General features: G+C 42.1%; 2 long non-coding RNA genes across 2 annotated transcripts; both read right to left on the bottom strand.

Moving 5' to 3' along the window:
* Positions 1 to 4,570: 4,570 nt before the first annotated feature.
* On the bottom strand, positions 4,571 to 5,211 carry LOC127140849 (uncharacterized). Its single transcript, XR_007811344.1, has 2 exons — positions 5,134 to 5,211; positions 4,571 to 4,857 (listed from the first exon to the last, which is right to left on the bottom strand). It is a non-coding gene; the product is annotated as an uncharacterized LOC127140849 (long non-coding RNA).
* Positions 5,212 to 5,338: 127 nt separating this feature from the next.
* On the bottom strand, positions 5,339 to 6,209 carry LOC108873933 (uncharacterized). The gene is made up of 4 exons (XR_001959588.2): positions 5,876 to 6,209; positions 5,635 to 5,702; positions 5,494 to 5,533; positions 5,339 to 5,390 (listed from the first exon to the last, which is right to left on the bottom strand). It is a non-coding gene; the product is annotated as an uncharacterized LOC108873933 (long non-coding RNA).
* Positions 6,210 to 6,454: the final 245 nt, after the last annotated feature.

Here is a 6,454-nt window from a genome sequence, read left to right as displayed (position 1 = left end):
ACATTTACATTAGTGTTAGCTAACAACGTTACTGGTCTTATGTTAAAAAATAATGTTATTGATACTTGATGTTAGATTTACATTAATGATCACCTCTGCAGTGATGTTATCTGTTGTCATGCACTAATAAAATTGATATAATTGATTGATATTGATATAAATTGATATTGTGGATAAATTAGTTTAGGTTAAAATATTTTCAGTTTGTTGAAATAAACAGTAATTCCCTGACTCCACTGTCAGTACTGTGGAGGGACGGTGGTGAGGATTCAGAGGTGACGTCAGGAAAAAAAGGAGTGGGCAGGTAGCCCAGGAAAAAGGCCATCTGCTGCCTCACCCGCTGCCTCACCCTGCAGACACTGAGAGAGCAGTAAACAGATGGACAGTGTGGACGTCCTGTACCAGACAAACAGAGACTGACGGGGAGACGAAACAATAAACCAATAAATCCAGAGAAAGAGAGAGAAGAGAGGAGGAGGAATAAAACACCAGACTCTGAGTTTCCACAAGTGTTCAACCTGCTGAAAACTCTGATGATCTGATCTGATTAAACCTGAGGCCTACGAACGGTACGACAGCGGTTCAGATGTTGTTCAACTGTGTCGAAAAACTGACACTAATTCTGTCGGTTTCTGACGAATTTAAAGAGACTCGAATGACAAAATGTCAAACTGTGACTGTGACAGAGTCAGGGAGGTTTGTTCTCTGGATCCTTCATTTGTAATATGAGATGTAAGGACACAGGTAAAAGGTCATATCCACTGTTTGGATTTCCCAGTTTAGTAATATGAGGTTAGTTCAGTTTAGTGTCTAGTTTCTGTACAGTTCAGGTCATTACTGTCTTTCAGCAGCAGTTATGCTGCGTTCCATTTACATTGGAAATTAGACGTCAGAACTGAGTTGACGTCGGTCCAGTTGAGAAATCAGAGAAACATGGACGCTCAGAGGAAAGACTTAGTTTGGAGTTTAGACAACTTCACCTGAAGAACACCTGAGCTGTTAACACTTTCAAACCTGGAACATTAAACCATGAAGGTGAACTGATTCAGATGTATCTCAGACTAGCTGTTGTTAGCAACAGTTGCTAACAATGCTCTACAAACAGCGTAGCAACATGTCCACAGATAAACCTGAACAGTTCTCTGTGTCTGACTGACTTCATGTAAACTAATGAGACTGAGCTGCTATAAACAGGATCATTAGCAGAGAATTCACTGCTGTTGATGTGAGGAGCAGCCATCTTGGATTCTGATGTCAGGGTCGTTCTGACTTCAGGAGGTGTTCAGGTTCAAACTTCTGACTAGGAACTCAGAAATTCAGACTTCAGAGAGGAACCTGAAGGCAGCATTAAAGCAGCCTCTCAGCTGTGTGTTAATCAGGACGTTACCGCTGGAGTTCACACAGTGACCTCACTTCATGGTACAGGCCTCTGCATGAACTCATGTTAGTACCAGGTGTAAACGTGTCCGTGCCACCTGACCTCTGACCCCTGACCTCTGACCTGACGAGGATGTAAAGACAGAAGTTCTGACAGATCCAGTTTGTTTGGTGTCGTCTGTTGTCTCGTGTTGTGTTGTTGTGTTGTGTAACAGTTGAAGGATGATTTTTGTGTTGCTTTGTGTCGTCTTGCTCTTCTCATCGTGTCACATGGTTTCACATTGTGTTGTTGTGTTGACTCATGTCTTGTGTTTCTTGTCATGTTGTGCTGTTTGGGTTGGTGTCATGTCACTCCAAGTTGTGTTCCTTTAATTCTGTCGTTAATGTGTGGTTTTGTTGTCAGGTCTCTCTTTGTGTTTCTACTCGTGTCACTTCACGTCGTCTCGTCTTGTTTTGTGTTATTTATCGTAATGTTGTGTTGGTTTGTGTCGTGTTGTCACTCCATGTTGTGTCATTTGTCATGTTAGATAATTCTGTTGTTTTGTGTCGTTGTTTCGTTTGGTGTGTTGTGTATCTTTGTCTCGCATCATGTAACATCAGTTTGTGTTGCTGTGTTTAACATGCTGCTTTGTTGTCAAGTCTTTTGCTGGTCCATGTTTTGTATTGTGTGTTTGTGTCGTATTGTGTGTTGTACTTGTGTTGTAATGTGTGTGTTTGTCTCATGTCGTCATCTGTCTCTTTGTGTCATTTTGTTTTGTCTGTGTTTGGTGTTTTTTGTCGTGACTTCTGTCTTTTACTGTCGTGTTGGTTCTTTTATTGTCGCCTTGAGTCCTGTCACGTGTTTAACGTCATGTTGTGTCGTCTCGTGTGTTGTCGTGTTGTGTTGTTGTGTGTCGTGTCCACTCTTCTAAAACCAGCATCAGATTGATGCGTTCACTGCCACTCAGACTGGGTGGAGATGGTCTCACACACACACACTCACACACTCACACACACACATACACACACACTCACTCACACACACACACACACACACACACACACACACACACACACACTCAGATCTAATGAGACAAACACATTGACAACAAAGCACAGCTCATTCCCAGAAGACTGAAGCTCCAACAGGAAAATGCACCGTCAGACCGAGACGGAGGGGAGGAGGGGGAGGGGAGGGGTGAGGAGGGGTGAGGGTGTTTGACAGAAGAAAAGATGGTGGATAAAAGAGATGAAAGCAGTGATGACAGAGATGTACAGAGAGAGGAAGATGAGGGGGAGAACATGATGACAAACAGAGAGCTGGAGGGGGGAGGGAGGAGGGGGAGACGAACTGAAACACAGGCAGGTAAACAAACAAACAAACAGATAAACTCACCTTTCTCTCTCCCTCTCTCCCTCTGACGGTTGTCATGGCACGTCACCCCCCCCTCTCTCCCTCTCTCTCTCCCTCCACCTCCCCCACCAGCCAGCCGGCGAGGACCACGACTCCCAGGGTTCTGTGGGACTCGGCTCCAGGCCGGGCGACGGTCCGGGCCGCGGCTGGAGGATTGTGGGCGCTGTAGTTTCCTCTCCCAGGACTCCGAGGGGCTCGGCTCGTCTCTCAGGCTCGGCTGAAGAACGTCGGCTGACGGCTTGAGGCAGAGAGGGAGGATGCTGGATCAACGCTACTCAGCAGAATACTGCAGCCTCCATCTGAGACAGCAGCACCGAGGACAGCTGAGACAGACTGAGAGAGGAGGAGGAGGAGGAGGAGGGAGGAGGAGGGTGTGAATGTGCAGGGAGGAGAGAGAGAGAGAGAGAGAGAGAGAGAGAGAGAGCGAGAAGAGGATGAAGGGAGGGAAGACAATGGAGGAAAATCACATGATGCATTCAAGAAACATAGATACATGAAATAATGACCTGACAATCATTCAGAACAATAAATAAATGAATTAAAAATGAATTAAAAAATAAAAATGATTAAACAGAGAGATATATTTTAAATGATTTTTTGGAGAATCACATGATATATAGATAACTGATGAGAATCAGAGACACAGACGGAGTTAATGAGAAATACAGAGGCGACACGTGTCTCAACTTATATCGTCTGTTTACGGTTTACTTTTCTACCGCGATATTTTTGGTTCCCACCTATAATGTAGTCCTCTGACGGGCGGAACTAATCGCGCCGGTCAATTTTTCCGCCCGTAATTAATTAAATAAACACCCTGCAGAGCAACGCGCCAAGGAGACCAAAAATATAAAACAATTGAATGAACAAAGACGACGTGTTTAAGACTTAACACACCAGGTTTTTTTGTTATGTAAATAAGTTTAATAATTTTATGAACATAATGTTATATTTCTGTTTTTATTTGATTTATTTAAAATGAATCATTTACATATGGTGTGTGAGTGTGGTGTGGTTAGCTTATGCTAGTGCTACATGCTATCTTGTGTTCAGCTACAGGGATATGAATTGTAAATATAAGAAGGATGTTATTTAGTCTTTTTATTTTAATCTTTCAGCTCTGACCCTGTTTTTAACTCTGACTGTTCCTTTTTGTGTCTGTTCCTGGATGAAGCCTCAACAAGTCCTTGAACCCAACAGGTCTGGAGACGGACTCTGAGACTCTGAGACACTGATGGTGCCTGATTTTATTTATTTAGATTTATGTTATTTATTCAAAGTGATTTTAATAGACCAGTAACTGTTTCATAGAGAATACATAAGATGTCAGTTAAAACTAGCCAGCAGCTACGCTAGCATTGTTTAAGAGCTAATATTACTCAGCAGCTAAGCTAGCACTGATCAGCAGCTAACATGACTCCCCCACCCCTCAGCACTATGGACTGAATTAAATTTATCCTTGCATTCACTCTATTTATTTATTACTCAACATTTTCTTATCAGCTGCATGTGAGTGCTTGATTGATGTTTTTTTATGGAACAGATTGATGTTTTATGGATAGGACTTTCAATTTCGTTGTACTGGTTTTACCTTGTGTGATGAAAAAGATTCCATTCTATTCTATTCTAACATCCACGAAGAGGTAACTCTAATAGCTGTGGTCAAATGGCATGTCTTTATTTTTCTTGTTAGTGTAAAAATCTATAATTATTATTATTACTGTTATTATCATTCAGATCAATGTTTATTCAGTAATCTCTGCTGCTTTAAGACATAAAAGACTAAAACATGAGACGCAGTGATGCTGAAGCTTTTTATTGCAGAGAAAGAATCAGAAACTAGTAAAATTAAAAACCTGCAGCAGATTACGGAGCTCTGACTGCTAACAGTATTTCTGCTGGTACCTTTACTGGTGCCACAGTATCTGAACTGTAAGACTGAAATCAGAAACAGGAAGGAGTTGGGTTCATCACTGAGCTGCTGAGATTCTTCACAGTCACAGCTCTGTCTTTTTACCAAATCCTCTCACCACGTTCTTCCTCCCTGCAGGAGTCAGCTTCAGGTTCCCTCCGATCACCAGGAAGCCCTGCAGCGCACAACACAGTACCAGGTAGTACCAGGCAGTAACAGGCAGTACCAGGTAGAACCAGGTAACAGGTAGTACCAGGCAGTAACAGGCAGTACCAGGTAGTACCAGGCAGTAACAGGTAGTAAACAGGTAGTACGGGTAGTAACAGGTAGTAAAAGGCAGTAACAGGTAGTATGGGTAGTAACAAGTGGTAACAGGTAGTACCAGGTAGTACATGTAGTACCAGGTAGTAGAGGTAGTAACAAACAATAGTGACAATCTGAACAGACTCACATTTTGATAGTCGATGTTTCCCTGAGTGAGGAAGACTCCTTTTGGAAGAGGGACCACTAATCCTTCATCAAAGTAGCCTAAACACACACACACACACAATAATCCATATTTATAGTTTTATATTTTCATATGCTCATATGAACATAAAAATATATATTTATATGTGTGTGTGTGTGTGTGTTTATATATATGTGTCGGTGCTTATGCATCAGATCATCTGTGATCTTTCTGTTGAGGCCGATGTTAACAAGTGGCGCCTGCACAGAAACAACACACACCATTCTTCTTCTTCTTATTATTATTATTGTTATTATTATAACTGAGATGTTTTTTTATTTATTCCATCAGTGTTTTTCGTACCACAAGTTTTCCCCCAAATGTTTGAGGTTGGACTTTACACCTGAAATAGTAAAGGTTTCATATGAATGATATTAGAGCTTGTACAGCACTACACAGCAGTATACTGCGCTGCAGAGTGTGAGGATGTGTCTGTGTTTTTACTTGGCATCTTTAGAGAGAAGATCCAGATGTTTTCCTCTGATATTGACCTTCAGATCAACCTGACAGGTCTGCAGGAGACAGAGTTTGATTTAAAAACAGGAGGAATCTGAATGAGGTTCTGCAGACTCTGTTTTCTCTGGTTTCAAAGTGGAACTTTTATGTGGAGGTTTATTCTGGATGGACATCAGCAGATCTGTGCTGTTACCATGAAAGTATAATAGGACTGTGTGTGTGTGTTTACCAAAGGAAGAGGTGTTAGACGTTGTTTAACTAGAGATTGTGCTCTGGCCTTCACGTAGACGGTGAGTCCGCTTTGACGGATGCTGACAATCGGAGGCTTAGTGAGCTTCACTTTCACAGGACCCTGCAGTTGTTACAGAGACACAACATCAGCAGCAGGAACACCACAGGTGTGTTTAATAACTGTTTGTTCATAAACATACACATATATACAGTGTCCCCAGGAAGTATTCAGACCTTCACTTATGTTGAAGATTTGATTAAATGGATAAAACAGACCTTTGTTCCCACCACTGTACTTTCAGTAACCCATACTGACAAAGGGAAAACATGTTTTTAGAAAGTTCTAAAGTAATTTCCTGAAGTGTTCAGACTCTTTTCTTTGGCTCCAAACTCTGGTCAGGTGCTTTCTGTTTGCTACCATTCCTACAGTGAAGCATGGTGGTGGCAGGATCAGACTGTGGGTCAGGTTTCTCAGCAGCAGAGACAGGGAAACTGGTCAGAAGTGACCAGACCAGACTTAGACCTGGAGTCTGTAACTGCTGCCAAAGAGGCTTCTACAAAGTCCTGAATGAAGGGT

This window comes from Lates calcarifer, unplaced genomic scaffold, assembly GCF_001640805.2.
Source record: "Lates calcarifer isolate ASB-BC8 unplaced genomic scaffold, TLL_Latcal_v3 _unitig_5221_quiver_1576, whole genome shotgun sequence".
NCBI lineage: Eukaryota > Metazoa > Chordata > Actinopteri > Centropomidae > Lates > Lates calcarifer.
Note: the sequence above shows the minus strand (reverse complement) of the source record. Positions and strands in the feature narration are given on the sequence as shown.